Source organism: Cyclopterus lumpus, chromosome 24 (genome assembly GCF_009769545.1).
Source record: "Cyclopterus lumpus isolate fCycLum1 chromosome 24, fCycLum1.pri, whole genome shotgun sequence".
NCBI lineage: Eukaryota > Metazoa > Chordata > Actinopteri > Perciformes > Cyclopteridae > Cyclopterus > Cyclopterus lumpus.
In genome coordinates, this window is record NC_046989.1 from 19431769 (window position 1) to 19441092 (window position 9324).

Consider the following 9324-nt stretch of genomic DNA (forward strand, 5'->3'; position numbering starts at 1 on the left):
TCTGCCTTCCTTTGACTTCTGGCTTCCAACTGGTAGTCTCACTAAAACATCAATTAAATCAATGATGATATCACGCTATGGGAGGCAACTAGAGCTTCTGGTTGATTTTGACAATATTTTAATTACATTCTCTAAAACATTTTAACACCGAGATAGCATATTATTGACCTGTGCGCTTTGTAGGCTATTTATTACGGGTGGCACACGAGGGTATTTGGCTCACATATTGCAGAAATGACACATAAAATCTCACTTTATCTCTCATGTTTATTTTTTTGCGGTGGATTGTTCACTTGGAACAATGACATTTTGATTCTATTTTGGGAAACACCATCTTGTTTGGATGATCTGGATTGTCTGGATTATCTTTTATTTACTGTACATTGACTACAGGCAGAGAGCGACGGCTGGGCGAGCGAGATTGACTTTTAACAGGAGAGATTGTCAAGTCATAAGCTTTTCTACACAAACAGTCTCTGTTTCCAAGGCAATTCAGAAACAATCTAGTCAGGCAGGATTTGTCAGCTCTACCTCCCGTCTTGTCTATATTGTTTTCCAGGTTCTTAGAGTCTCAATGCATTTCCAGCTGTGAAGTCAGACTGAATGCATCTGCATTCTAAACTGTTGATGAATGCCTTGTACACAACCTGGATATCCTTTAGAATAAACCAAATCCTTTATTACAGGTGACATATGTTATTGCAATTCTTATAGACACATTGACTCAATACTTTAATATTTTAGACTTCACACACCATAGTATCAAACATAAATGTTATCTTTTACTTTTATCTTTAGAAAGGGAACCATTTCATGTATTCTTTATTGTGTATTTAAATGCAAACTTGATAAGTAAGAATACGAGTTGAGAACTGATATGTTCTCCCAGTCATTCCGGAGGGGTTAGTGCTAGTGCGGTGCTAGGCCCGTTAGGCCCGTCCACAATGCCTGGACCCGGGACCAGGAAAAGGAGAATGTGCCACAATGAATGAGACCTTGCTTATCCTTCACCTCTAACTGCACAAGCTGTTCGTAGCTAATGCTGGTTCAGGTTACTTCTGCAGGTCGGGACATGGGTACATGGGGTATTTTATCATTATTTTTATACCTGGCAAAGAACTGTACTTCTAAACTTGATCAATTTTAAAAGGTAAGAGATACAAGTTCACATTCACTGTCTCTTATTCCAACTGCACACTGATAATATTTAATAATAAGTGTCAAAGAGAGACACAATTCTCCGTACTATGGTAACATTTTGGTAAACTATTTTCATGATAAAAAAGCATTTCACACACTTCTGTGTTTTACAAGGTTGGATTTTGACAGGTGACAATCGGCTATACAACTGAAAAGCATAACCTCTGAAATGAAATTGAAAATAGTAAATAAACAGGATAATAATAATGTAAGCAATGCATTAGGCGGAGTGTTTCACGTTCACAGAAATCAGTATGAAACCCTTTTATCTGCAGCCCTCTTGAGAGTCTGTTGACACCCTTCAGTTTCAAGGGTGGAAGCCTCATTCTTTTCTGCTTCTCCTTTCCTGTGCTGATAACAGTGAAAAACAATGCAAATCACAGAACGGCATGGAAGTGAAACATTCCATTCATACAGAGAACCGTACGTTCCGTATCCAGGGCTGATCCGTGGGTCCTCCAGCATCCACTGCTCTCCTCCAGAGACGTCACTCAGCATGAAATGGCTTCAGATCACTTCCACTGCAGAGGATGACATGAAGAAGGTTGAGTTGACCTTTAATTACAGCCCTATAGTGCAAAGTGTTGAAAGGCAGCCATTCGAGGCTTTAATAACTCTCCAATAAAGGATAGTGGGAGATACATGACACACGCTAACAGGGGCGTCATCAGATTCAAAGGGACACGACCTGATTGTCTCTATACAGGCTGGCCTGCAGCACCCAAGACTTTGGGTAATTCCGAATGTTGTTATGACCGTGTGCTCCAGCTGAGGTCCTCCTGATAAGACAGGCTGTGGCCTGCCGGGAGCGCTCTTTCATTGCTGAGCAAAGGTTGAATCTGAGGTCAGAGGACGGATCACCGGCCTCTGTCCTGAACCAGCACCAAGTACTGACGCGTTGCATGGACAGGCATTGATCTCAGCATCTCATCTCAGGCATACATCGTCTATTGGAATAATTAGAATGCTTGTGAGATTACGTTTATTATTACAGGTATTAGAGATAATGACATGGCTAAGAAATAGTTTAAAGATATGAATTGCCTTGGGGCATGCTTTTAAATCAATCAACATTTAGAAGTCATTTGAAAAAAGAAAGTAGGTAAAAGAATGTGTGTGTGTGTGTGTGTGTGTGTGTGTGTGTGTGTCTTTTTTCATTTTGTTGGAGTGAGGCAAGATATTTTACACCCTTTTCTCTGTGGTGATTTACCGCTCATCATCGTTAAAGACCTTTTCAAGAGCTAAATCTTTTCATCTGAGGATCTATTCATTGGCAACGCCTCAGATGATACAGCACCTAACTGGTGTTTTATTAATGTAGCTACAGTGAAAAGGTCAAGCAGATGAGTCTATGAGTATTTTCAAACAAGCAGACAGTGATAATGGATTATATTGCCTAATAATAATAATAATAATAATAATAATAATAATAATAATAATAATATAGTAATATTAGACAATCATGCAAACCCCAGAATTATGTTCATTGACAATGTTTCATTTCATAAAAAAAGCAAACATTAATTGCCGGTCTGTAATCGGAGGCTATAGTGATGAAAATAAAAATGGCATCATCTCCTGATTAACTAATGTGCCACATATGTGTCTCTCATAACTGGTCATTAAATATCACACACATATCACACACAGAATGTTCTTTAATATATTCTTTGCTTGCTGTCTCCTGTAATATATTATTATCATTCTGACGATAACTCTGCACAATATGTGCATCTGCATAATAGACCGTGTCTGCTTGTCAAAAAGTAAATGCTAACGGTGTCAAAATGTTACAGTTTCCTTCAACTTTGAGCATTCCATTGTAGATTGTTTAGGAATATAGAAATGACAAATCAGTCTCCCGTGTGTCTAAATGTGAGGATTCAGGCTGATTAGGAGATAATGCTGTGATGTTTCTGTGATTGACACATTATATCAGTTATGTCCACATGAAATCAAAGTAGTTTGTCTTGTTATTGGTGTGCATCATTTGGTGTCTACTGTTCTGTCTCTTTTAATCACAAAGCATGACTAGTTAAATCCACACAGTTTGAATGTAGATTAAAACAGAAAGCGGGAGTAGTAGTTTAGTAGTTTGGAGGCAGGGTGTGAGTATATACTATTAAAAAAGAGTCATGTTAAACATTCAACATTAGGGTTGGTTCACATGTTGTGTCTAACAAAGCGTGGGAAACACCTGTCGTATCACTCTCTATCCTCTCCTGCTGAGGGTGCAGCACAGACGGCAACCGCCGGTTCTGCAAAGTGAAGCCAATGCTGAAGTGCCTTAAAGCTGCATTCTATCTACTGACCACCAGGGTCGACTCCTCTGGTTGTATAGAAGTATATGCTTCATGTGTTAAAGCTGCATTCTCTCTTCTGACCAACAGGGGGCAATTCCTCTGGTTGTATAGAAGTCTATGCTTCATGTGTTAAAGCTGTATTCTCTCTCCTGACCACCAGGGGGTGACTCCTCTGGTTGTATAGAAGTCTATGCTTCATGTGTTAAAGCTGTATTCTCTCTCCTGACCACCAGGGGGCGACTCCTCTGGTTGTATAGAAGTCTATATAAATGACTCTACTTCTCTTGATTTATTCCCTCAGTAAACATTGTAAACATGAGTTTATGGTTTCAATCTCTAGTTTCAAGTCTTCTTCAATACAGCGTGATGTTCATTTAGTAAACGATGGTCCATTACGGGTCGTATACGGCAACTCTACGGCACTCCTTCTCAGTTTAAATATGGCCATTTCCATTCATTTGTTGAAAAACGGCAAGATGCCGAGGCGTCAAAACGTCAGTCCACAAACCAATGGGTGACGACATGATGACGACGTCCACTTCTTTTCTACAGTCAATACTTAAGCCATGCTGAGTCTTGTGGAGGCCCATCCACCACCCCAACCTCCACAACCTCCCTTTCCATCTACCTATATGAACGTAATTCTCTGGGATACTGGGTGGACTGGTGTCAAAGAGTCCTGAATTGACTTCCTTTATTGTTAGAATATTAGACATAACAAAACCTTACAATATATACCTACCATTACATGAATACTCATATCCAAACATACACACTGCCCCCATATACACCGTCTCGTTCCCCACAGTCTAGTTTCTGATAACTCATCTACAGTATGACATTCTGAAATGTTATCCTGGGGGCGCGAGCGCCACTCCCACACAATGACATTCATCAGTCGCTCTAAACAGCTGTCACTGTAAGTTATACTTTGGTGCCATAACTTATATATATGAGACACTGAACCATATTAATTTCCGATTAATTCATTGTTCTCTTAACACTGCATCTAAAGAGTCGGTGGTATGTTTAAGTGACAGTTTGGTGAAATACATTTCCTTTGCTGTCATTATTCCAAAGGATCTCATTTTGTTTTGAATAAAAGGTATATTATTATATTATATTATTATAGTACCTGCCAGATAGAAGTGATAATAATCATTACTTACTTATGTTTCATAGTAGTTACTATTTGTGTGTCCCCTCAAGTAAATCAGAGCATAATCCAGGAGCAGCTGAGTGGTACCCATAACCTAGTAGAAGACACCCCTTAATACGCAGTTTACTACTTCACTACGTATTACTCATTTGTGTTAACTCCTCTGGGTTTGTTGCAGTGTGACTGCTTGAATCCTTCCATCAAGAATTGTGGATCTCCAGCAGAAGGATTACAGTGGAGGCTAATGAAGGCTGACTGGGTGAAAGAGCAGAATGGCGCCAGGGAGCTCGCCTGGCCTCAGCCCCTCCAGGGAATCACAAAAGACCTGCAAGTAGAAGAGATCATGGCCCTGCCAATCCCTGATACCCTTTGAAAAGGACAGACATTGTCTGGCCTGCGCTCCGATGCCTGAAAATAAGCATTCCTCTGGGCAATTTGAGCTGTTGCCGGTGCCAGGGAGGAAAGAAGGATCTGGTGATGCAAGGTAACTTTGGCAGCTCAAGGAAACGCTTCCACAGCCGGCTTTGTTTGTGTTTGTGGATTCAAGCATTTGGGCATGCTTTATTTAAAATATGGATATGCATTTACCAAAACTGGGCAAGTTACCCGGTAATTTTGAATAGATTTGTCACTTATATTAAGATACATTTAAACAAGATGGGTCGGATGTGTTTTGAAACATTTGTATTAATTAAAATACTATCATAAACCACAGTAGGCCTAGACCATGAAGCCAATTAGCTGCAATTAGATAACAAACCCCCAAATAATAAATATTTACAGAATAATAAATAATGAAAATCGTAAAAAAAAACTAAACAAAAGGTTAAATGATATTTTAACACAGCAAAATTAAAAACTGAATTAAAAAGTCCAACTAAATGGATTGCACCACAAAACCAGGCATGACAAATCCCTTATTTAGGAACTTAAATATTTAGAAAATAAACTCAAAATGCAATAGAGCATGCTGTGAACATAAACATAAACATACTACAGTATGTACCTAATTGTCAGCGTCTGATCACACTGAAACACCATTGCAAAGGGCATTAGATGAGATTGTTTGAACTTAGATAGCATCTAAAAAACACTTGAGAGCAGCATGTACCAGAGGAAACCATTGCTTTGCTACTCACACGTCTAGCAAGGCATCTCGTTGGGATCAGCATAAAACAGATGACTCCTAAATGTACCTTACCTATGGGTCTAACGCGTGGGTCACATCATTAAGCAGACACATCATGGTTTGAATTTGGTGAAATCAGAAGTCCTTATTGGTAGAGACTTGCTCCCCACTCCTTGGAGACTGTGGCTTAGTGGTAGAGAGGGTCGTCCTTCAATCAGAGGATCAACCGTTAACCCCAAATTGCTCCCACTGTTCCTGTGCTGTATGAATATGTAAATAGTTCTGATGGGCAGGTGCTACTGACATCAGTGTGTGAATGGGTGAAAGATGACAAGTAGTAGCGCTTTGTGTGATCGGAAGACAAGAACAGCGTGATTCCATTTCCCGTTTCTTTACCTGCTGCGTCAAGTTAAGTCTAACATCAACCCTCCATCAAACTCAGGACAGCAAGCCGACCCCCACATTGTTAAGCAGCTCCACTCGGATCACTAACTGTAATGTTTCCAATTGTAGCCACTTACACAACAATGAGCCACACAAACACCTTGGAAACTACCAAAGATGAGTATTGAGTAGTAGAATACGCTGCTGATGACGAAATATTACTGCATATCAGAAAGAGCTACTTGTGGTGATGCTATTGAGAAAACTTTACTCGTGAACATAATATATATTTAATCTGCTATTTGGTGCCTGATATGAATTAAATAGCTGGATGTTTTCTGCTATCATCATTGGGCTTTGACCTTTTTGTCTCGTACTATTCAAAAAATGGGCCTTTGACAGTGACGAAGGGACTTAAGGAGATGATTAAAAAGAAGATTCTTGATTTATTCAATATACTGTTATTCGAAAGAAGAAATGACAAAGGTAAAACAATTCTAGTTAATGATTAGTGCTTAATGTCAGATCGGACAACAGAGATAACATGAAATGCCACATAATTAAACTGGTTGTTTGGAGGCACAGCTTTTTAGCACCGGCACGTTGTTTAAATTTCACAGCAACATGGAACGTGCCCAAATGAGCCAGCTGGAGGAGCAAGAGTGGTTCCATGATTGCCTTAATCACAGAGAACGTGTTTCAATCAGAGGGAGTCGCTTACTCGGAAGCTTGACCAGCGCGGTTAGCAGGTTGGAACAGCTGGCATGTCTCTCCATGCAGCAGCTGAACGTATTTTCATAGAGGAGATAAAACCACTGCAGACGCCATCCATATATCAATCACTCAGTGCTTTCACATGCAATCATGAGCTGTGGATGAGCCGAGATGTCAGAGAAAATTGTCCAGGCCAAAGGGAAATGGAAACACTCATGACAGACATAAAAAAATTATAATTGTGGGAGGATTTTATCGAGCATGTCGGGAATATATTTAACACGATATCCGCTGTTTGAGTGTGATCTTTCTTTGCCTATTTTGTAAAGGGACACTGAACACCATCAATCAGAATAAAGATATAGGTTTATGAGTTTAGCGCTCCTTCTTTCTCGCTTTTTCTCCTCCCTGCTATATTGGGCCATAGATCTGCAAGGCCTGACACTTCGATGAGCCCATTCCAAGGGAGTGATATTGCCCAATAGATTTTAACAACGTGACAGAAACACCAATACAGTGCAGAACAAAGAGGCATTAAGGCAAAGATAAACTGTGTGAAAAGCACATCAATCTGTTAGAGCCTGGTTTAAGATGGAGCCCAGTGGGGTGATGGCCACCCTCAATCAATAAGAACCTCATCAAGAAAGGTTTCCGTTACACCAATCAAACTTCTGAGACCGAAAGGGGGATCTGCTTTAGGAGAACTCTTAGCTCTGTTGGTCCAAATGAGTTACCAGTTGGGCAATTTAGCAGTAATCTGAGATCCAAGACCAAACTGAACAGTTTAAGTGTCTTTGTATACTTTCTTAAGTGATTTTATATGTCTTCCATGGTTTGTGTTTGTCTGACAATGTGATGGAGGCTCTGTCCAAGGTGAAAAACAAGAAATAAATAAGCGCGGTAATAAGCCAGTACCTGTTTTTTGCTGACTTCCTACATTATGTCGATGGGCTGTCAACAAGATTTCACTCAATAGACAAGTATTTAGCTAACCACTTGAACAATTGAAAAGGTCATCTCAAGTGCTAATCCCCAGATTCCATCAGTTAAGTGGACAGTGGCTGGCAAATGAACTGAAAGTTCACGTTGAGTTCACCTGAGATCAGCTCTTTCACTTCATGCCAAGTCTACAGTGGGTTAGGTCCACAGGCATTAGGTCCACCAATGTGTCACCTCACCTATTAGGGGAGACGTTTTTCCTAATCGAATAAAATATTGGTCATTTTAAGATATAAATCAGAGAAGAAGCAAATAACCCCACCCAGTGTCAGTTACAAACTCACTTTATTTATTTGGTATGTTTCTGTTCGTAAGACATTTATCAACCCAAATTAGTATAGTTATCAAAACGTGGGTTAGAGGGATCTGATTGTTAAACTCTGGGCAACTGGTGATCAATACTGTACAGGACTCCTCGCCTCCTTTTAGTCTACACGGTTGTCTTTCATTAAGATTTTGCACTGTACAGTAAATTAATGGAGTCCAATATCAGAATGTCTCCGACCAGCTGAGCTGAGAGCGAGCTCATTGGATGAGCTTGTTGCTAGATCGAAGCACCGAAAAAAGCCATCATGTGTGTAGCAACTGCCGACATTTCCCATGATGACTTACATGACTTACAGTTGTGTCAAGTTTGCTGTTTTATGTTTCAAAATGCAAATGTTGTTTTTGAATGGGAACATGGTGGTTTGTGTTGGTAATTGTCATTGTTGTGATGGCTTATGTTTTAGTGAGGTAGCTGTTACACTTCTTGGGACCGGCTGCCTTTTACTACAGCATCCTTTAGTTTGCCCTTGAATTGTCATTGTCATGTCATATTAAACATGTGAAAGAAGCATTGTGTTAAAGAATCATCTGAAGGAGGCCTTTGAAGACTCCTTCAAATGATTCTTTGAAGGCACATTGATCTGCAAAGGTGAGTAAAGGGAAAGAGATCAGTAGCCAACTTATGTAAGCTTGGAAATGAATATTTAGTACATGTAATTATCCATTACGGTAATCATGCAGCAATAAAACCTTTTTGTAGTCCCACGTTATAGTAACGCGACCTACATCTAGCTGTATTTATTCTAGCATGTAGATGGTCTTTTTCTTCTTCTTAATGTACTAACCACAAGTCAAGCTGGTTCTTTGGCCGGAAAATGTTCTTGAATATTTCCATCAGCATACATTCTGATACAGGACAGTGAAATGTATCAGTGCTGGCTATTGCCAATACAACGCATATGATTTTCTGTCTATTCAATGTCTATTCAAATGCGATAACTTGAGTTAAATGTCTAGTTCATTTGGTGAGGTTCAAACAAATTCTCCTTGTGTTTGGTTCCTTTCAGCTGGCGTGAAAGCTGAAATGTATGAGAACACAATTCTAAAAGGAAATTAGGAGTCTCTTTTTGATTCTTGTTCCAGACCAAATGATCTGAACTGCAGGTTTG